The sequence below is a fragment of the Scardinius erythrophthalmus genome (genome assembly GCF_964197995.2).
Source record: "Scardinius erythrophthalmus genome assembly, chromosome: 16".
In the NCBI taxonomy this organism is placed as follows: Eukaryota; Metazoa; Chordata; class Actinopteri; order Cypriniformes; family Leuciscidae; genus Scardinius; species Scardinius erythrophthalmus.
The window spans coordinates 31,844,101-31,866,295 of record NC_138236.1 but is presented as its reverse complement, the minus strand read 5'-3'; the positions used below and the strand labels follow the sequence as shown (position 1 = coordinate 31,866,295).

The following is a 22,195-nucleotide window of genomic DNA, read 5'->3' as shown; positions in this document are numbered from 1 at the left end:
TTTCAAAAGATCGGCATCGGCATCGGCCTGAAAAAAAAACATATCGGTCGACCTCTAGATACAGCCCTGTTTTTAAAAAATCCGACCCAGGTTCATCAGGCAATTAAAACTATTCAGTTGTTTTCTAATGCTTCAGGTTTGTACCTTAATATAAAAAAAAATGTGAAATTTTAGATTAAAGGTATAGCGGAGGATCTTTCCGAATTTTAAATAAGAACCGCCCTCTCCACTTTTTGAAAAAATGCACATGCGCAACTCTACCTGCTCCCGAGAGGGAACGCCTATTAAACGTGTGCGAGGTTCTCCTCGTGCACGCTCTGTTTACAAGTTGCTGTCGGCATCGCTCATACAAGATTACTTTCCAAAAGAAGATTTGCACTTTTTCTCCAAATAGCATGCCAAACTTTACCTGTCGAGTAGAAACTTCGCGACTGAGGCATCAGTGGGAAGCCCAACCTGTGTTTTCAGCGCACGCCATCGTGTGAAACAATCTCCCAAAAACACTCTGATCTTGTTTCTCTCTTCTGAGGCCTTTCTCTTCTTCTCATACAGTTCGTACAAACTTTTTCTCTTGCGACCCTCAGACATTTTCAAAGGACCCGGTGAAACGGCGAGCTTCATGGCTTAACTCTAGCTCACCACACATAAACACATGAAAGTGCGCATGCGCAGAAAGCGAAAACTAAGGGACGAGCACGTACGACGGCCTTACGTAAACATATCACCAGAATGATTGACACTTAGGTGGACCAATAGTTTACACTACCCACCCGGAAAAAGAAAATCCTCCGCTATACCTTTAAAAAAATTCCTCCCTTTTATCTTTGGATGGTATTCCTGTTAAAAAAGATGTTAATTACTTAGGTGTTGTCATTTCGAAAAATGAACAAGATAGAGTTTCCCTAAATTTTAACCCTGCCTTAGAAAAGATTTAAAGAAAATGTAATCTTTGGTTATTAAGGGACTTGTCCCTTAGAGGTAGAGTTCTTCTGTCAAAAGCAGAAGGAATTTCTAGACTGACCTATATTGCTTCAACTATACATTTAGACAATAATTCTCTTAATACTATTGATCAGACTTTATGGGAATTTTTTATGGAAGAATCGTGTGCACTATATTTGCAACTCTGTTGTCATGAATTCTCTTAAAAACGGTGGACTTGACTTTTTGGATTTTTCTACTTTAAATAACACCCTCAAAATTAACCTGTTAAAATTTTGTCTGAATAAACCTTCTTTGTGGAATTTTATTCCTAATTTTATTTTTGACCAACTCAGGGGTCTTTCTTTTCTATTAATGTGTGATTATAAGATTGAGAAACTACCAGTAAAACTATCTGCCTTTCATGCTCAAGCCTTGTTGGCTTGGAAATTGATCTACAAGTACAATTTCTCTCCACAGCGTTATTTTATTTGGAACAATCGTTTGCACAAAAGTATTTTTTTGAAAAGCTGGTTTGATAAGGGTATTGTTTTAGTATCTCATTTGTTTAACACTCAATGATATCTTATGACTTATGATGAGTTTCTTGTACACTTCAATTTTCCTGTGACTCCCAAGGAATTCTCTCGTTTTCTCTGCGATTAACTCTGGTATTACATCCTTATTTAGATATGTGGTATTGGTTGACGTGCCCAAGGTCAATCTAACTGATACAATATGTGGTAAAATTTGTTTTTCACAGACTTAAAATAACAAATCTATTCGCGATCTGTTTTTAAAGGAGGTTGATACCAAGCCTTGCTCTATTGCTTATTGGGCTAAATTTGTTAGAAACTCTAAGTGGGAAAGTGTTTGGATATTGCCTCATAAGTTTTTTGTTACAAACAAGGTAAAAGAAATTTCTTTCAAAATTATTCATAAATTCTATCCTGTTAAACATGTTCTTAGTAAATTTAAGAAGGATATTGATATCTGCTCTTTTTGCTCTTTGCAATTGGAAACTGTATCTCACGTCTTTTGGCACTGTAGTTTTGTTAAAAAGTTGTGGTATGACGTCTCTGTGTTTATCACAGAAAAGGTGCTCTCTAATTTTATTTTGCTTTTTGAAAATGTAGTTTTTGGATATTTTATTCAGGATAATGTGAATAACGAAACTTTTGTTATTAATTTGTTTATTCTTTTAGTTAAGTTTCACATCCATAAGTGTAAATTTTCTAACAGAAAACCCTGTTTTACAGTGTTTTTTAAAGAATTGGAAAGTTATTTTTGTACTATTCAAAGTAGCACTAATAGAAAGGCTATTAAAACTGTCCGTTTATGTTCTGTCTTCAAAATATTTGAGTAATGTAAAGGTCTTGCATGTTTTTGAGTGCATTTTATTTTTATTTTTATTTTTTTATTATTATTTTTTATTTCTTTCCTTTGTTTCCCTGGCTTTATATTGTTCTGTATATGTTGTTTAAGGCATAATAAAATAAAATAAATAAAAAACACGTCATAGCCTACGCATGTGCAGGACATCACCGTTTTCTCAGATTCATGTTTTTGTCGTTGGCACGGAGATAAGGGTTTCGTTTTCAAAAACTTGCACTTTGAATCCCGTTTTTAAAACTTTTAAAAGACGACATAAAAGGTCTTACATTTTTAGTTAAAAATGGTGTCGTGTAAACAGCCCCTAAAAGACTCAATGGCTCACTCATTAAGGACGGTAATTTGCCGCCACCAACTGGCGGTTTATGTTTAATATTTAAAAGTACCAGTCTATTTTTTTCTAATCACTTCATATCCTATATTCCAATTTTATTATTGAAAACATACTTGGTTACTTACGTAACCTCGGTTCCCTCAGAGATAAGGGACTCTCGTACTGCGTGGCAAACGCTGTGGGAAAACTCGTTTTCTCGAGAATATTGAAGCCTTTATTTTAAAACGCATTGCTGCAGCACATGCGAGAGCTAGAAGCTCGCGTGAGCGTGCTGATTGGCTTGTGCAAAGCAACTGCACGAACCAATGGCGGATCAGCAGAGGAGCGCGGACCAATCAGGGCGCTTGGCACTCTGCCAGAGTCAAGCGCGCGAAACTGCACGTGACAGAAGAGTATAAATATACAGAGAATCCGCCATTTGACAGGTTTAAATCGACTGAAGCGAAAAGACACCTGCCATAAGAGACAATAGCACGGCAAGGCAACGCAGTACTCGTTCCCTTATCTCTGAGGGAACCGAGGTTACGTAAGTAACCAAGTACGTTCCCTTACGAGAACGTTCTCTCGTACTGCGTTGCAAACGCTGTGGCAACACTATTTAAAACGCCGTGCTTGTCAATCTTTGGCCAATCTGACTCACCGGGAGCTCCAGGAAGTACAGAATAGCCTAGGATAAAGAGACCGAATTTTCGGGCCCTTAGATATCCAAACAGACAAGAGCTGGGCAAAGGCCAGTCTTAAGAGTCCCACAACACAGAATGACAACCAGTGTCTGAGTCACAAACTAGTCTGGGTCCACAGAGCCAGCGTTAGATAGAGATAACTTATGCCTGCAAGGCAGGTACTATAAGTTATAAAGGTTTACAGATGCGAACGGAACAGACCAGCCGGCCGCCGCATAAATATCCTGTATAGGTACTGCAATAACTAGTCTGGGTCCATAGAGCCAGGGCCTAGATAGAGAGAATTCGTACCTGCGGAGCAGGGACTTCTGGGTTGTAATGTCTCACAGATGTGGACGAAACGGACTAGCCGGTCATCGCACGAATGTGCCAGAAGGAATGTCAACACTAGCCTGGGTCCGCAGAGCCAGAGCTTAGATAGAGAGAACTCGTGCCTGCAGAGCAGGAACTTCTAGGTTGTAAAATCTCACAAATGTGGACGGGACGGACCATCCGGCCGCCGCACAAATGTCTTCGATAGGAACACCACTCGACCGAGCTCTAGCACCTATGGGACATGTAAGGCCCAGTGAGGTGTAAGCCAGAGCAATGGCATCCACTATCCATCTAGACAGCGTGAGCTTCGTGACGGGAAGACCTTTGGTTCGGCCCCCGAAACAAACAAAAAGCTGTTCAGACTGTCTGAAAGAGGCTGAACGCTCCAAATAAATTCTCAGAGCTCTGACAGGGCAGAGTGTGAGAGCATCACTGAACTCTTGCGAAGCGGGAAGAGCTGACAGAGAAATAACCTGGGCTCTGAACGGAGTTGAGAGCACCTTAGGAATATATCCATGTCTTGGCCTAAGGATGACCTTAGAGTCATTGGGGCCGAACTCCAGACAGGAAGCGCTAGTAGAGGGCGCCTGTAAGTCACCTACTCTTTTGACTGACGCCAGTGCCAAAAGCAGGGCGGTTTTCAGGGAGAGAGGTTTTAGGTCGGCTGACTGAAGTGGTTCAAAGGGAGGTCCCTTAAGAGCCCGTAGAACCAAAGAAAGGTCCCAGGCTGGGACAGATGGCGGCCGAGGCGGGTTAAGCCTTCTGGCGCCCTTAAGGAAGCGAACTATAAGGTCGCATTTTCCTAAGGAGGCTCCGGCTTCCAATACGTGATGTGCGGCAATGGCTGCTACATACACCTTGAGAGTGGAGGGGGAACGACCCGCATCCAGCATCTCTTGGAGAAAGGATAGCACTCTTGGTACTTCACAAGTGTGTGGGTCGAGGTTTCGAGCTAAACACCAGCTGGAAAACACTGACCATTTTAGGAGATAGAGGCGTCTAGTAGACGGAGCTCTAGCCTCCAAAATAGTGTTTAGGACACCTTCTGGGAGATCCTGGGGTACCCGTTGAGTGGCCATACATGTAGGGCCCACAAGTCGGGACGAGGATGCCAGATTGTCCTGTTGGCCTGAGCCAGAAGGTCGCACCTCAGTGGAATTGGCCAAGGGTCTGTTACAGACAGTTGCATCAACTCTGGGAACCAAATCTGGGTCCGCCAGAGAGGAGCAACCAAGAGTACCGCGCTATTGGTGTTCCTGATCCGTTCGATGACCTGAGGGAGCATCGAGACCGGAGGAAACGCATAGAGAGGGAGGTTGGGCCAGTCGTGGGCCAACGCATCCCTGTTCTTTGAAAAGAATATTGGGCAGTGACAGTTGTCTTCTGAGGCGAAAAGATCTACTTCTGCCTTCCCGAAGACCTCCCAAAGCAGGAGAACCGTCTGAGGGTGGAGAGACCATTCCTCTGGGGGAACTCTGCCCCGAGAGAGCATGTCTGCTCCTGTGTTCAACGTGCCTGGCACGTGAGCTGCCCTGAGCGAGTGCAGGTTGGTGTGAGCCCATAGCAGGAGCTGCGTGGCTATGGCAAGCAGGTTGTGGAACCTGAGGCCGCCCTGGCGATTTATGTAGGAGACCACTGACATATTGTCCGTTCGGACCAGAACGTGGTGTCCAGCCAGGTGAGGGAGGAAGGTTTTTAGGGCTAGAAAAACTGCTCTCATTTCGAGGCAGTTGATGTGTAGGCGTTTCTCCGAGCTCGACCAGAGGCCGGAGGCAGGCCTGCCCTCGTACAGCGCTCCCCAACCTGAGTTGGAAGCGTCTGCTGAAATCACCCTCCTCTCTGAGACCACCCCCATGCTTACGCCCTGCTGGTACCAGCTGGCGTCTTTCCAAGGGGCCAGGGCTTGAACACAGCGCTGGTTTACCTTGATAACCAAGTGGCCTGAATGCCAGGCGTGGGGTGGCACCAGAGGTGCTAGCCACAGCTGAAGAGGACGCATACGCAGTAGGCCGAGTTGGAGTACTGATGATGCGGAGGCCATGAGGCCAAGGATCCTCTGGAATGTTCTGAGGGGTACATAAGAGCCCTCTGTGAGCGATGCTGCGAGCTGCTGAATCGTTAGAGCACGGGCCGGTGTGGGCCATGCTCTCATAAGTACGGAGTCGAGAACTGTTCCCAGGAACGTGATACGTTGGCTGGGCAACAGAATACTCTTGGCAAATTTGACCTTGAGCCCTAGACATTCTAGATGTCTGAGGAGCCAGGCTCTGTGAGTATGTGACTCCGCCTCTGACTGGGTCAATATGAGCCAGTCGCCGAGGTAGTTCAGGATGCGCATTCCCCGCTGTCTCAGGGGGGAGAGAGCTGCATCCATGCACTTCGTGAATGTACGAGGTGCCAGTGCCAGTCCAAATGGTAGGACTGTGTACTGGTATGTCTGCCCCTCGAAGGCGAATCTCAAGAATGGCCTGTGGTGGGGGTTCACTTGAATGTGAAAGTAAGCGTCTTTTAGATCTATTGAGAAAAACCAGTCGCCTGGGCGAATTTGCGCCAGGATGTGTCTGGTCGTGAGCATTCTGAACGGCCGTGACATGAGAGCCTTGTTCAGATGTCTCAGATCTAAAATGGGTCTCAGGCCGCCGTCTTTCTTTGAAACAAGAAAGTAACGGCTGTAAAAACCTGACTCGCTCTGAGAAAGGGGGATCTTTTCGATGGCCCCTTTGGCCAGCAGACTTAACACTTCGGTGCGGAGGACATGACTCAGTGTGCTCCTTACCGTGGTTTGTATAACCGCACGGAAACGCGGTGGTCTGCGGGCGAACTGAAGCGAGTAACCGCGCTTTATGATGTTCATTACCCATTCTGAAACTCCGGGGATAGCTTGCCAAGCTAGAGCCCGCAGAGACAGAGACATTATCATATCTGGAACGCCCAGTGTTGGGGGTTCGAACTGACATGTATGTGAGGGAGAAATTTTGCTCGATTTGTGCTTTTTGTGGGTCGCTGTTAAAACAGCGTTTGTGTGCAGGGGTGCGTGACAGGTGACGGGCCCATGTTCTGCATTTAATACTGCTCTAACCGCCTGAACTGAAGAGGGGGCTGAGAGTAGCACTCGAGCGATCTTCGGGGCTGGTCCGGCCGCGGCGGGACAATGACCCCTCTTTAAGCCAGTTAGGACGGCTTCTTGGGCTCGTGATCGAGCGTGAGCTTCGGCCGCGGGCCCTGGCGCTTAGGGAACAGGAACCGTTTTGCAGGCTTCATGCGCTGGCTAGTCTCAGCCACTGGGCGGGGCTGCAGGACTTGTGAAGCTACCCTCTCGGGTCGCGGCGTGCTCTTGGGGCGCCGTTGGACCGAACTGGAGCGTTTAGGGAGGAAATGCTTCATGGCGCTGGAGGCTTTCTGAGCCTCAGTGAAGCGTTCTGCGAAGCCGCTGACAGATGGGCCGAAGAGACCAGATGCTGTGACCGGAGAATCGAGGAAGGCGGTTTTGTCTGCGTCCCTGATTTCGGTCAATGTCAGCCATAGGTGGCGCTCTAAAACTACTAGGCTGGCCATGTTGCGGCCCAGTGCTTGAGCGGTGGTCTTAGTGGCCCGTAGCGCTAGATCTGTCGCACTTCTGAGGTCCTTAAAAGTGTCTGGGTCAGGGCCTGACTCATCCATATAGCAGAGGAGCTTCGCCTGAAACACTTGGAGGGTCGCCATGGCGTGGAGAGCAGAGGCGGCTTGACCGGCGGCAGCATAAGCGCGGTAGTAGTTCTGCACGGCTTAGATGGGTGCACAGTCTTAGACCTCCAACTTCCTGCAGTGGGAGGGCATAAGTGTGCAGCGACCGCTTCCTCCAGTGGGGGGAGACACACATAACCTTTTTCTTCAGCGCCGTCAACAGTGGAGGGCGTTGAAGAAGCAGATGAGCGCGTTCGCGCTGAAAAGGGCGCGCGCCAGCTTTTAGTGAGCTCTTCGTGGACCTCAGGCAGAAATGGAGCGGCGCGCTGACGAGGGGCCTGTTGGCGCCCCGGCAGGTACCATTCGTCGAGGCGGCTTCTGGCAGGCTCAGCTGGAGAAAAACCAGTAGAGTCCCAGCTCGTTGACAGCGCGAGACATGAGTTCGGCGTCAATGTTCGCTCGAGTGTCAGAAGGGTCTAACTGAGACGGGGGGGGAGGGGTCCGCGGAGCCCGACCAATCCTCGTTCTCAGATGCCGCCACGGAACTGCGTCATGCATTAACATCAGCAGATCCGTCAAAAGAGACGAATCCCGCCGCTTCAGACAAGGGGCGTTGGTCGCTCTGAGAAAACAGAACTGAGAAGAGCGAGGGGGAAGCACGTGGAGAAAAGCCCAGCGTGCATCCGCTAAACTCACCGCGTTCAGGACGCCTCATGATCGCGCCGCTTCTTCCTACGGGGCTCGCGGGGCGCCGAAGACGGAAGATGGGCGGGATAACTCACCGACGAAGCGAGAGCGTGTCTCGAGCGGAGAGTAGAAACAGGCATCCCGTCGCAGAGAAGGCAGCCGCCTATAGTGAGCGCTGACTCGGCGTGCTCAGGGCCGAGACAGGCAGCACACAGAGTGTGTGTCTGTAAACACAAGCAGAGGAAACCCGCAGTATTCACAGATAGAGAGCGGCATTTGAATCAACACCGCGCGCTGTGAAAACAGCGAATTTGCTCTTTTAGGATAGAGAGAAAGAGAAAAAGGATACTCGTCGGATGCCACAGGGAAACGCTCAGCTGGCAGATGCCGGGATGCGAAGCTGTTCCGCTGGACGGCTGTTCAACGACGAACGGCTTCTTTATCCGGAGAGGATCAGCGACGAGGTGAGTCGAAAGCTGAAGGAGATAAAATCTGTCAAATGGCGGATTCTCTGTATATTTATACTCTTCTGTCACGTGCAGTTTCGCGCGCTTGACTCTGGCAGAGTGCCAAGCGCCCTGATTGGTCCGCGCTCCTCTGCTGATCCGCCATTGGTTCGTGCAGTTGCTTTGCACAAGCCAATCAGCACGCTCACGCGAGCTTCAAGCTCTCGCATGTGCTGCAGCAATGCGTTTTAAAATAAAGGCTTCAATATTCTCGAGAAAACGAGTTTTCCCACAGCGTTTGCCACGCAGTACGAGAGAACGTTCTCGTAAGGGAACACTAATCACATAACATTTGTTATGCAACTGAAGGTTAACCCTCTGAGGTCGGCAAACGCGCCGGCGTGTTTTGCTGGATTTTCTTCACATTGTAGCACTATAAACTTAAATTACTCCGTCATTTATGGTCATACAGAAAAAAGAAATATAAAAAAAGAATCTGTGATAATTGTACTTTTGTATGTGTCCACTTACAATCAAATCAAAACATTGTGCTCTTGTAAAATAAAGAAAATAAACAGGGTGTGCGTTCTGCCTCTCCGTCGCAGTGAACTTTTTTTTCTTGAGCACGTCTATAAACTGAAACAAAACTCAGCGAATACTTGTCACACATTTATGAGCCATATACCTTTATAAACATTTAAGTGTGTACTTTTAAATGATCGGATTCAAACTGAAAACAAATATTCTCTGTTTAAGTAATTTATATAAAACCAACAAGATGTCCAGCTTCTCAAACGCTTCCTAATTATTTTTAATTTGAACACGCCCACTCGCGCAAAAGACATTCACATGCAAATCTCCACATGGAACGCGAACGCGCTCGTTACCTCAGAAACAAAACACCAAAACTTCACAAGTCGTCGAGTTTGAAAGACACGCCGTGAGTTTACATTGGATTTAGGCTACCTCAGAAAAAGAAGAACGCGATTTGAAGACAAGAAAGATCAGGGTTTTTCCTGCATAGAGAATTATGAGGCAGCCGCCTCCGTCAAATTTCGTGCCGCCTCCGGCTCTCGACAAAACTCGGACAGACAGTCATGGTCAGATACACTTTTTCCACCGTGACGGTTCTGTTGCGGTTACCGCATGTGTCCATTCTCAAACCGTATAGTGCTGCTGCTGCGCGAAGTGCGCAGATAAGTAATAAAAACATTCCATTCCAATTAATCGAGGGTGGATGACAGATAAATAATTTTGTGTTGAGTTTAATAAAGACACGGAACTCTCATCACGGTAAAACGCAATGAACGTGCGTCACTTTACTTTCGTTTTCAACAACGTAATTCTCTTCATGGAAAAATATGGAAGTAAAATAATGTCAAATGTTTTTGAAACAAAAAGCCTGTTGAATTGCACTACTTGAAAAAAAAATAGGCATTGCATTAACCATGCTTGCATTTTAATGCATTGTATTTTTAGGGCTTGCATTTTTATGGGCTGAAATTCAACATGGCTGAATATTTAAGCTGTGAATATTTCAATTAAAAACATTTCAAACACATTTTCATTATTAAAAATTCAATAATCCATATTCACCTTTCATATTTCACTTCCAAAATATTCAAACTGTTTAAAAATACAACCTATAATATTCAACAGGCAATTTTCGGTCCATTTTATTTCGCTTTGCAAATTCGCTTCCACAAATTCAGTGGTTCAAATTCGACAGTAAATTCAACGGAACTGCAGGAAAAGCAATAGATTACCGAGATACTCTCCATATGCTGTTAGTCAACCTCACCAGCAGGTGGTGCAAAAGCGCTTGTTGTTGAAGACAGAGCAACAGCTAGAGCAAGCCATTCATTCATAAAATGAAAATGATTATCTGTGTCAGTATATATGCGGAAAAGATGATAAAGACACAAAAGCTGTGTTTATGTTTCATTCAATAACTTCATTGTTACTTTCCCCGTGTAGCATGTCATCAGCTTTTCTCTACATGAACAGGATTATAATCGGTTTCCCTCAATACCTCATACTCAAGGATTCCCCTTCCGTTGGGACAAAACGCTTAACGTAGTTTATGGACTAATACAGTGATGTAAAAGACCAAACTCGCACCTTATTGGGGATGTAGGCTACTATATAGGCTAGATGGACTAAGAATATGAACGTAACGCGCAAAGTTTCATGCAGTGAAATAGCCTACTGGCATAAAAGCAACACTTTCTCTTCTCTTTTCTCTCTCTCTCTCTCTCTACAGTGTATATATATATATATATTAGGGCTGTCACTTTACGTTCGAAAATCGATTGCACAGTCGATTGGACCAACCAACGCAAGTTTCGAAAACGAAAATAGGGAATCGATTTTAACGGTCTTTTCTCGGAGCGCGTCCAGCTCGTCACGATGCGAACGCGCGTCACACAGCAACTGCAGGCTCTGACAAACACGCATAACAGCAAATTATACTTCTGCATAATGCGTCTCTTTTTACCACAAAACTGTGAATTCTGCCGGTATGCAGACAGTCTCATGCATTCAGATACAAATTCGGGCTACGCGTCTACAATCGCCTACGTGGGCGAAATTTGTTTGACATTTCTAATCGTAAACACAGCCATGTTGAAGATTGAGGTAATGTTTTTCATTTATGCTATGGCAGTCCACTCTGCTTATTGTTTTTCGAGAATGTTGCACTCCTGTTTGTCACTGTGTACGAAACTTCACGCCAATAAATCATCAGAAATATTGCAGACTTGTGCGCGTCTCAAGCGCCCTCTTTACGTTCGTCCTAATGCCTGTTCGTTGTCCGTGGATTTGCCCATATTTTGCGTTTAAAATGGAAACGTCTTTAGACATGGAAAATCGATTTTACAATCGATTCAATGAACACTTATGTCTCAAAAATCGAACAGGATTTTTTCACAAAAGTGACAGCCCTAATATATATATATATATACACACACACACACACACTGTATATATATATATATATATATATATATATATATATATATATATATATATATATATATATATATATATATATATATATATATAGTATAGTAGCCTATAGTAGGCTATGCCTACGTGTATTGCATTAGCTTAAACTGGGAAGAGTCATAGCACTTGCATATTGTTGTCCTCCTATTGTTAGTTTAACTGTAAATCGCTTTTGATAAAAGCGTCTGCTAAATAAATGACTAAATGTAGCCTAATAAATGTAAAATTGGCTTGACATTGGACATTCGCACATTTAGGGACCGTCTCAAAAGTTGCATAAAACATTGGCATACACGTTTCTAACTTCAATAGCAAACTTGAATTTATTTGAATAAATATCAAAAACCCAAAGGGTGTGCAGTATGCCTGACACTACATGAACACTTTACAGTTGGTGTTATGACTAAGTCGTTCTATTCACATGCTATTGAAGTTAGAAACATATATGCCAATGTCGTATACACTTTAGAGACGGTCCCTAAATGTGTGAATGTCCAACGTCAAGCCAACTTATGCCAGTCTATCACTGGGAAACGCTCAGGCCATCCTTAAAAATATCTTGGTTTGCCGTAACAGCAAAAAAAAAAAAAAAAAGGTCGGTTGGTCGGTCTATATATTTTTTTTTCGAGAGTCGATGTAAAAAAAAAAATGTACAATTTTGGTCATATTTGCATATCGGGACTTCACTGACAGTTTTCCAGAACTTCGTGCTATATATATATATATATATATTAAATAACAATTAGAAAACCTGTATAAACTGAACACCAAAGAATAATATTATAGCGGTAATATTATAGGCCTATTCATGTAACGGGAGCGCTGCCAATAACGCACCTAAGCTGTCAGAATTGGGAAAAGTGATGATTATTAGTATGTCAAATATATCAAGGAGACATTTCAATTGTTTATTAATAAACAAGTGTTTTCTGTGTCAAAGATGAAGTTGACGATGCTGACGCGATCTTCGCAGTAGCCTAGTGAACGCGCCAGAGAGAAATGCACATTTCATTACATAAGCAGAGAGCAGTCTGTTTTCTTTCGTTTTGAATTGTTTTGTTTAAAAGTGTACATTTCATGCTTTTTTATATATAGGCCTATATATATGTCTCAGGTCTGTGAGGCAAGTAGCTTATACGCTGAGTTTCGGTTCATTTAAGAGACCAGCTCCAGTTCACGCGCCGGCGACTCCGTGTCCTGATTATATTGCCTTATTTAGCCTACCTCTTATTTATTAAATACATGAAAATGGTTGATGAAACATTGATCAAAATTAAGATACAATTAATACAAAACGAAATTCAGTTTAAAGACAGACTTTCTACAAAAACAAACTTAATGAAGTGGTTAAAATCATGTCTGCCTACTCCATTTGTCTTCCGATATTTTCGGGATCATCTTATCTTATTCATGCTATTCACTTTTCATATAATCAACATGAAATTTAAAAAATAAATATTATTTTATTTAAACATGAATATGAAACTAAATCGTTTTTTAATGACTGTGGGCTACAACACAGGCCTATTAGACAGTAGCCTACAGAGAAATTTACTGTCGGAGCGTTGCCGGTGAGCATGTGGGGGGAGAGATACAATTTTCGATCAATCATCGAATTTTATTTTGCTTGATATGCCCATTCTTAATATTTGGTGTTTTAAATGCCTGTTTGAGATCTCTGTGAAGTTTTAATTGCCGCTTTCAGAGCGGTCACGTCCGTAACATTGTTTCTTCCTCATAAATGCGAACACGAAAAATAAAATAAAATGAATAGGCTATAAATTATGTTCTGTGGAGAGCCAATCCCTCTTCATCCGGTGGGTATAATAGCCTACTTTTGGTTTGCGCAGTGTAATTCATAGAATTAGCCTACTAAAACATATTTTTCGTGGATCTGAGTGTCGCGATTTCGCTTTCATTTCGCATAGGCCTACAGCCTACACAGCCCTTATAATCATAGATGACGCCACGGGTTTTTATTTAAAAGAAAGAGCGTAGCCTACGTTTGTAGCCTATATGTAGGCCTATTTATTCACATTAAAATATAATTAATATCATTTTATTGCATTTGTATTAGTTGTTTGAAGAGTAAAAAAAAATCGGTCGGTCTTAACGCAAGTTTACAATCGGCAAGTCGGTCGGACTAAAAGGGAAAAAAAATAAATAATTGGGTCGGACCTAAATTGACTGGGTCGGTCGGGTTACGGCAAACAAGAATATTTTTAAGGATGGCCTCAGCATTAAACTTCAATCTGCTTGCCTGCGAGTTTGGTCTTTTATATCACTGTAATTAGTCCATTAAGCTACTTTAAGCATTTTATATGTCCAGCTGGAGAATCCTGAAGTATTGAGGGAAACCCTAATAGCCTGCATGCAGCACATCGCCACAATAAAGTTAAGGCTACTAAACAACCAAGAGAAATATATGTCAACCTCAAAAATGTAACATTGGATCTGTATATCCGCATCGGGGAATAACATTCATCTCGTTCACGGTAGAGAAAGATGCATGTAGGCTACACAGGGAAAGTAACCGTGAAGACACTGAATTTAACATAAAACCGCCGTCATAATAATCACAAATACACTTACATTGCTGTTAAACATAGACAGTATATTTAAACGCTGTTAAATGAGTTTTATGAATGAATGGCTTGCTCTAATGCCGAGTTCAGACTGCACGATTTTCAAAAGAGTCGGGTCACTGTTCTTTTCACACTGCATGACATTCAGTTGCTGGTGTGTTCACACTGCACGATGCATCGGCGACAGGAGGTTTCACACTGCATGACTTTCAGGAGGAAGAATCGCCGACAACTCCTGTCTGGCCCGCAAACTACGTTTCGCAACCAAACACACGCGAGAAGTGATAAGGAAATAACGCAAAATCCCGCGTGCGTAAGACCGCAGTTCTCGCACGAGTTTGAAAGTGTTATTAAAAATGATAGCCTGCAAGAAGCTTGCGATCCAAATTGTCTGTGCACTGATTTGCAGCGAAAAGGAGAAAAAGAAAAACATTATGCGTGAAGAAATGGCTGGGAAGACAAGGGGAGCAAGGACTGTGTGTTCTGCAAAGAGAGTTTGGGGTAAATAAATAATGTTGCAATGTGCTGCTGTTGCTGCTGGTCAAGCAAATGTTTGTGCTTTGTTTCTGTTTGATATAATTGTAAATATATCTATTAAAATACTGATATTGTGGTCTATTACTCATCACCGAATTCCCCGCTGCTCTGTATCTTGCTCTCTCATTGGCTGTCGGTCATCGCCGATGTAGTTTTCAGTCAGAACACTTTCACACAGCAGGATTTTGAATCGCCGACAGGTCCAGATATTTAGCATGCCAAATATCTCACGGGCGTCGGCGACTCGTCGGTGATTCTCTCAGATCGCGTCTTTGCTCATTCACACTGCGTGATTGTCACTCGCGTGAACGAGCACCAATTTGCCTGTGATTTCGGGCATTTGTCGACGATTTCTCAAAACCTGTCGGCGAGCCAAAATCGGGGCTAAAATCATGCAGTCTGAACTCGGCATAACTGTTGCTGGTCTTCGTCAACAACAAGCGCTTTTGCACCTCCTGCTGGTGAGGTTGATTAACAGCATGGAGAGTATCTCGGTAATCTATTGCTTTTCCTGCAGTTCCGTTGAATTTACTGTCGAATTTGAACCACTGAATTTGTGGAAGCGAATTTGCAAAGCGAAATAAAATGGACCGAAAATTGCCTGTTGAATATTATAGGTTGTATTTTTAAACAGTTTGAATATTTTGGAAGTGAAATATGAAAGGTGAATATGGATCATTGAATTTTTAATAATGAAAATGTGTTTGAAATGTTTTTAATTGAAATATTCACAGCTTAAATATTCAACCATGTTGAATTTCAGCCCATAAAAATGCAAGCCCTAAAAATACAATGCATTAAAATGCAAGCATGGTTAATGCAATGCCTATTTTTTTTCAAGTAGTGCAATTCAACAGGCTTTTTGTTTCAAAAACATTTGACATTATTTTACTTCCATAGAAAAACAATCAAGGAAAACATATCAGGAGGACTCGACAATAACGCTTGTCTGGGACCATATACTTTGTCCGGGACACGTGTGTTTTTTTCTTTCTTTCTTTCTTTTTTGAAGGGAAAAGTGAGAGAGAATTGTAGCCCATCCGGACAAATGCCCTGTTTTATTTAATTTAATGTAAGTGGCGATTGATAGCCTATAGTTGATAATATAGGCCTACCTAATGTACTGACGGTAACAATGTTGCGCTGTTGAGGCTCGTGCTGTTATTTATAACATATTATAGTTAAGAAACAAGATATAGCCTAGGCTACACACGATCAGAGTGATGTTTTCCTAAATGCCATCAAGATTGAAACCGAGACTGATTTCATAACAGTTCAATAAACAAATAGTTAAAATTAAGTCACTTACATTTGAGACGCAATGATCTGTTTTTGTTCTGTTTCAGCAGCGAAAATAGTTCCAAACAAAGATCACAGCAGAACCATCGCGTATCTCACAGCAGCAACACTCAGCCGTGTTTCATTACTGAATGATTCAGCGTTTTGAACGAATCGATTGAGTCAAAGATTCAATTACCTATTCATAAACTGCCTCATTCTGAATGAATCAGCCTTTTGAACGAATCGTTTGAATGAATGACTCAATGACTCGCTCATTAAGACGGTCGCCTGCCGCCTCCTACTGGCGGTTTAGTTTCAAACATTTTCAACATTCCTTATTTGTATATTCAAAAATATTTAAAATAATCTAATTTAATACAGTTATAATTTTTCAATGTCAATTATTTAACTTGATTGGAAACAGCCTAATGTCTTATTATTTTAATTGAATATATTGATCAAATTTAAGAATTTGAAAGGAAAGATGGAGCAAACATTTAATAAAATAAAACCTTATAAAGGTACAAAAAATTATTCTGTTTTCAAACAGTGATGTAATGAAACATTGACAATTTAAGTTTGAATGGAGTAAAGCCTCTGTTAAGGCTATTAAGGAAATGTAATTTTGCCAAAGAAGAACTTTTATTTTAAATAAATGTTAATTTTTAATTAGCCAACTTCAGTGTGATATGTTACCATATTATCATGCTTAACACTGAGAATTTGAATAATTGTAATGTGATCAGATGCAGATATCTAAATCAAAGAATATGGGTGGTTTGCGGGTGGATTTTGTTATTTTTAACAGTGGATTTGGGTGACTCAAAGTGCACCAGATTAATGAATTTATCTTTAAAATGTACAAAAATTTCTTCCGGGGGGGGCATGCCCCCAGACCCCCCTAGAGGTACCAACCTCCACCCACAAAAATAATGCTGAAAACACATTAGGCTATATGATGATCTATGAAAAATAACATTTAATTACCTTATTATTAAAATACATTATTAGGATTTTACCACCTCCGCCTCATTTTGAGCCAGGAAAAACCCTGAAGATGTAAGGTAAGAAATTCTTACATATTAGTTTGTTATTGTTGCATAAATTTCACATTGCAGTTGAACTGTTGCTAGATATATGGTGAGTATTATAATATTTAGACCCGTGTTTACTGTTACTGTGTTTGTGGATATCTGCTCAAATGTAGATATGTATATGGTAACCATAATGTTTTATATTTGAGCGCGATCGCGTTTGAATGTATCATATTCTGGATCGCGATCGCGTTTAAATGTATCATATTTTGGATCGCGATCGCGTTTGAAAAGCACCAAACGGCTTCATGTTTTTACTATTATCTCATTTCATATCATCATAACGAATGGAAACATTTGAAGTAACATGATAATCAATATATTTTTCTCTAGCTTAGTTGTTAATGAAATATTTTGGAAGATTTACAGGCTGCTATAGGTTAATGTTATTATTATTTTACTTTATGCAGCACTGCGCATAGCCTATGCCTACAAGGCACAACAAACCTGGTGTTCATTATATATTGTTGGAAACATTTATGTGTGTGTGTGTGTGTGTGTGTGTGTGTGTGTGTGTGTGTGCGTGTGTGTGTGTGCGTGTGTGTGTGTGCGTGTGTGTGTGCGTGTGTGTGTGTGTGTGTGTGTGTGTGTGTATTCTGTGAATTTTAAAAAGCAATTTTAACCAGAAAAATCTCAAATTTATTCCCAAAATAGTGCAGGCCTTTCTCTTGATATCAGTATGTTCACTTTTTTTTTTCTTTCAGGGCCCAGATGCCACTCCTGCTGACTTCAACATTCACATGAGTCTCTGTACATGAACATGGTAAAGTGAAAATCAAACACCTTGGAAATGAAAGGTATGTACAATGTTTTTAGGAATGGCACAAAGGTCTCTGTCTTTGGATAATTGTTTTCAATGAGTGCTTTTGAGCTACATATTAATGAGCTCCCGCATAAAGCTTTTTCACACAAAACACGTCGTAAAAATTTTAAATCAATATATTGTCTTATCTGAATGAGCAGTCAGGGTGATTTTCACATAGTTTTAGAGCAAATATTCTAGGCTACGTCATACAATTTTCAAAAGTCTTGTGAAGAAATAATCAGTATGGGTTTCATGACCTTATTTCAGTGAGAATTTTTTTTTTGTATTTTCACAAACCACGCATAAACAGGGTTTCTGCAGGGATCTTCAATTTAAATTTAATGCCTTTTTAATGCCATTTTTTTATTTTAAATGCCATACACGACCCATGACTAACCACGGATATTATGTATGCATGTATGTATGTATGTATGTATGTATGTATGTATGCATGTATATATATATATATTAACTTGATTAATCACATGTTTTTTCCGCAATTAAAACACTTACATTTGTGTAGGTTTATATATTTTATAATGTAATCATTTCACAGTTAATCTACAAATGAATGTAGAGACAACATAAAGGCCAGTCTCACTGATACTAATACAGCTATTGATATCTGGATAAAAATGATTTCTCCCCCCTAATTTTAAACATTAATTATAGCCATCCAACATTACAGTGTAATTAAAAGCTATCAAGTTTTTAACATTAGGCTTCAAAAAAAATGACAACTTTTAATTTAAGTGAACTTAACAAAATTGTGGGAAAATTGTGTGTTATTGTTCGTTGCGCGAAAGAGGACCGTTTTCTGGTGCGCAGTCTGTGCGCACGATCTGGCGCGCGTCTTTCTCTCTCTGTGTGTGTGTGTGTTACACAGGACATTCGCAGGCAGCGCGTTTAAAAGCATTTACATGAATAAGAGCGGGATCATATAATGTAACGCTACCCAAGGGATGACAAAAATTAACGAATGCTGCGTTTGCGTTAAATATTTTAACACGTATAAACTGGACAAAACTAATCTCATGCGTTAACGCGTTAAAAAACGCAAAGTGAGCTTCAACAGCGATGTCGAGCTGATGAGGGAACGTTACTACACATAGTTAATTGCTGTCTGCCTTTTACCGTTGACCTGTGGCTGTCAGACTGCATATGAGATTTTACGCCATTGATTCCCATTGTAGCTACCCAATTTAAATACCTTTTTACAAACGCTGCAAAATCCTTCTTTATTTTGACCACCAACCATGTTCCAAATTGTTTGTCTTCCATGCACTTTCCCAGTTTTCTGGTCTAGTTTTATTCCTGTTGTTCCTGCGGTCCAAAATTACTCGCGCCACCTCCGCAACTTTGCTCCAGCCGGAGGCAATCACCAAACTGTTTCCGCGTGTTTTTAATCACACTAACGTACATATTTTGCGACGACAGAAAATAAAAATTATTAATCATGAAGACTATTTAAATAAATTGATAATATAACATTTTCTTCAAAACCATAAAAAAAATGTATATATGCAGGGGCGTCACTAGGCCCTTTTTAGGGGGGCTTCAGCCCCCCTAAACTTCTGCCCAGCCCCCCTAAAAATATTTGATTAATACATTTTTGATCGCTTCAGTCCCCTTTTAAAAAAACTCATTTGAAACGGCGGAAAGCTGCGTCAAGTTTCGGCTCCTCCCCTTATCTGAGTCTGCTTGGATTTAGCGCATTTTTCAATCTGCAGTGGCGCCGAGCAGAGCGAACATCAGAGAGTACAAGGTGTGTCGTGAGTGCATATTGATAGATTGCTATGATATTACATCTGCATCGGTGCAGTTCTTTGTCATAAATGCATTGCAGTTTACATAATGTAATTACTAGAGTATTGGGAGCAACACAGGACGTTTCGGTTTCTCATCCGAGCGCGAATTTTAGCAGCACGACTGACGCTTCAGTTTACGGTCAAGTACGAGTTAAGAATAAGTAGCTAAACTAAACATTTTATATTTGACAGTTTTTTAGGTCATAAATGTTAAACGAATGACAAAAATAATTAGAAAACTAATAAACTTTTGTCTAATAACGTGTAATTATGTCATTGTGAGGGGACAAGAAACATTAACAAAGCCGTTTTCATAGGCACAAGATTAATAATGCATGTGTACATGTTGAGAATTAATATAATAGCCTACAATTTGTAGCCTTCAGTAAATTAAAAAAGTTCAGCTTTAGGAGGGGAAGAGACAGGGCAAGATCAGGAGACTGAGAGAAAAAGACAGAGTAATGGAGATGAGGAGAGAGCAGGTTTTAAATATATTTCTTATCCTTTTTTGGCCTTCAAACGTCTTGAAATGCACATATCAGAGAAATAAAAATGTTTAACCCCATAACAACTTCAAATGTATGACCTCTTTGATTATAAAGCCCTGTCTACGGCCATATATTAGGCCTAGATCAATAATGAATGTGTACATATTGTGAATGAATTTAATAAACTTAGTTACCTAGCTTTCCTGGTAGCTTTGTCTGAAAAAATGATTCATAAATCAACCTATCAGTTGACCCTATGTTTACTTTCTTCACTGACAGACAAAAATGAAAAGCCTATATCAGTCAAAGCTCAGCTTTAGGAGGGGAAAAGACAGAGCAAGATAAAAACAAAGAGTAAAAGAGTGTGATGCTGATGAGGAGAGAAAAAAAACAGCTGCCCGCACATGGTTTTAAAGCTATTGTTATCCAATTTTTTTGGCCTTCAAAACATCTTAAAATGCACATATGTAGATCAGAGAAATCTAAATTTTCTCGGGGGAGCATGCCCCCGAACCCCCCTAAATAACTCACATTCGGGACCTCAGCGATAATATAAGACCCTTCCATATGCATGTTACTGGATGAATGAATGAAAGTAGTTAATAATGAGCATTAGACCATAAACTAACTTTTTAAATCATACCCTCATTGGGGGCTGAGCCCCCCTAAAATGAAAATCCTAGAATCGCCCCTGTATATATGCCTGTAGGATTACAATTTAATGTTTTTTAATGCCATTTAAGGCCTTAATTATCGCAAAATCCATTTAATGACTTTTAATGCTTTTTAATGCCCCGCGGAAACCCTGATAAATGTCATTATCTCAAAACAACAAACTTTCACACACATGCTGCTGATATATTATTGTAGCAGAGTTTGTGCTGAATACAGTGTAATTAGACTTTAGCCATGTTTAATTCTAACGTTACTTGGCTTTAAACCAGTGTTTGTGTGCGTGTTACACACGTGTGTGTGTGTGTGTGTGTGTTACACACGTGTGTGTTTGTAGGGGACTGGTATATCTTTCTTTGTAAGAATACGTTTTCAGTTTAACTCGATGTGACGCTAAAAAAGATTTACCTCTCTTAAATAACAAACGCTTTGCCAATATAACTTTTAAACATATCTTAAAGTGTATCTGAGTCGTGTATTATGACACATGTCTTGAATGTGTCTAGGCTAAGCCCCGGATATCCACTGAGGAAAACCCATGTGTTTACCTCAAACAAACTCCATATAGACAGTCTAAGAGTGCGTACTTACTGAAAAGACGCCAAAATCAATCGGTATTGAGAAATCCGTGGGAGTTTGAGGGAAAATATAGAGTTGTTCTGCTCTTTGATCGGTTATTTTCGCGTTGTTTTGCTTTCAGAGCGCCATGCTGACACATTTCACCTTTAACCTCGACGCAATACGGCAAGTATAAGAGGACAATCCTCAAACTAGTGATGGGCACTTTCGAAACACTAGGGGCGTTCCGATTGACAGGGGCTGTGTTCAGAATGGCACACTAACTTGCTGCTTACTGCCCTGTGGCGCATACAGAATAGTGTATGAAATAGTATATGCAACAAATAATGTTTCAGAGTAGTCTAGTATACTAAAGTGTTGTCACATGACAAACAGCTGTCAAGTTGTTATGAATTAATGTGCTAACCATTCTTTTGTAAAGGCAAACCTGATTGAAAGTCTGCATCCGAAACCGCATAAACAGTAGGCTATGTGATAAAAGAAGTGTGTCCGAATTAACAGTACACAGAAAAGAGCAGGCAAAAAATACCTAATGTAGATTCTTAAGTGTGCATGGACCAGGGTATGGATTAGCCTTCACAATGGTCTTCAGGGGGGTCAATGATTTTGCACAGTGTGCATATATGTATATATATATACAGTATGTGTGTGTGTGTGTATGTAGGCCTTTACTTTATTTTTAAGCCTTTTTAGGGGACAGTTTTTATAATTAACCTACCTAATTAAAATCTACTTGAATCTGCGTATCTGTGTTGTTTAAATAGCCTACCTAAATTTACCCAGTTACTTTAATCAATCACAATTCTACAGACTGTTACCAATTAAATATTTTTCATCCATCAACTAAAGCCATTTTTACACTGCGAAGGTGGAACAGAAGCTGCATCTACATGGCATTT

At 41.2% G+C, this 22,195-nt stretch overlaps 1 protein-coding gene across 1 annotated transcript in view; it reads right to left on the bottom strand.

The window, feature by feature from the left end:
* cdkal1 (CDK5 regulatory subunit associated protein 1-like 1) overlaps positions 1 to 21,577 on the bottom strand; it is a 445,321-nt gene extending 423,744 nt beyond the window's left edge. Inside the window, exon 1 of the mRNA XM_081388640.1 lies at positions 21,309 to 21,577. The gene's annotated coding sequence lies outside the window, so the exon portion shown is untranslated. The remainder of the gene's footprint in view (positions 1 to 21,308) is intronic.
* Between the last annotated feature and the right edge of the window lie 618 nt (positions 21,578 to 22,195).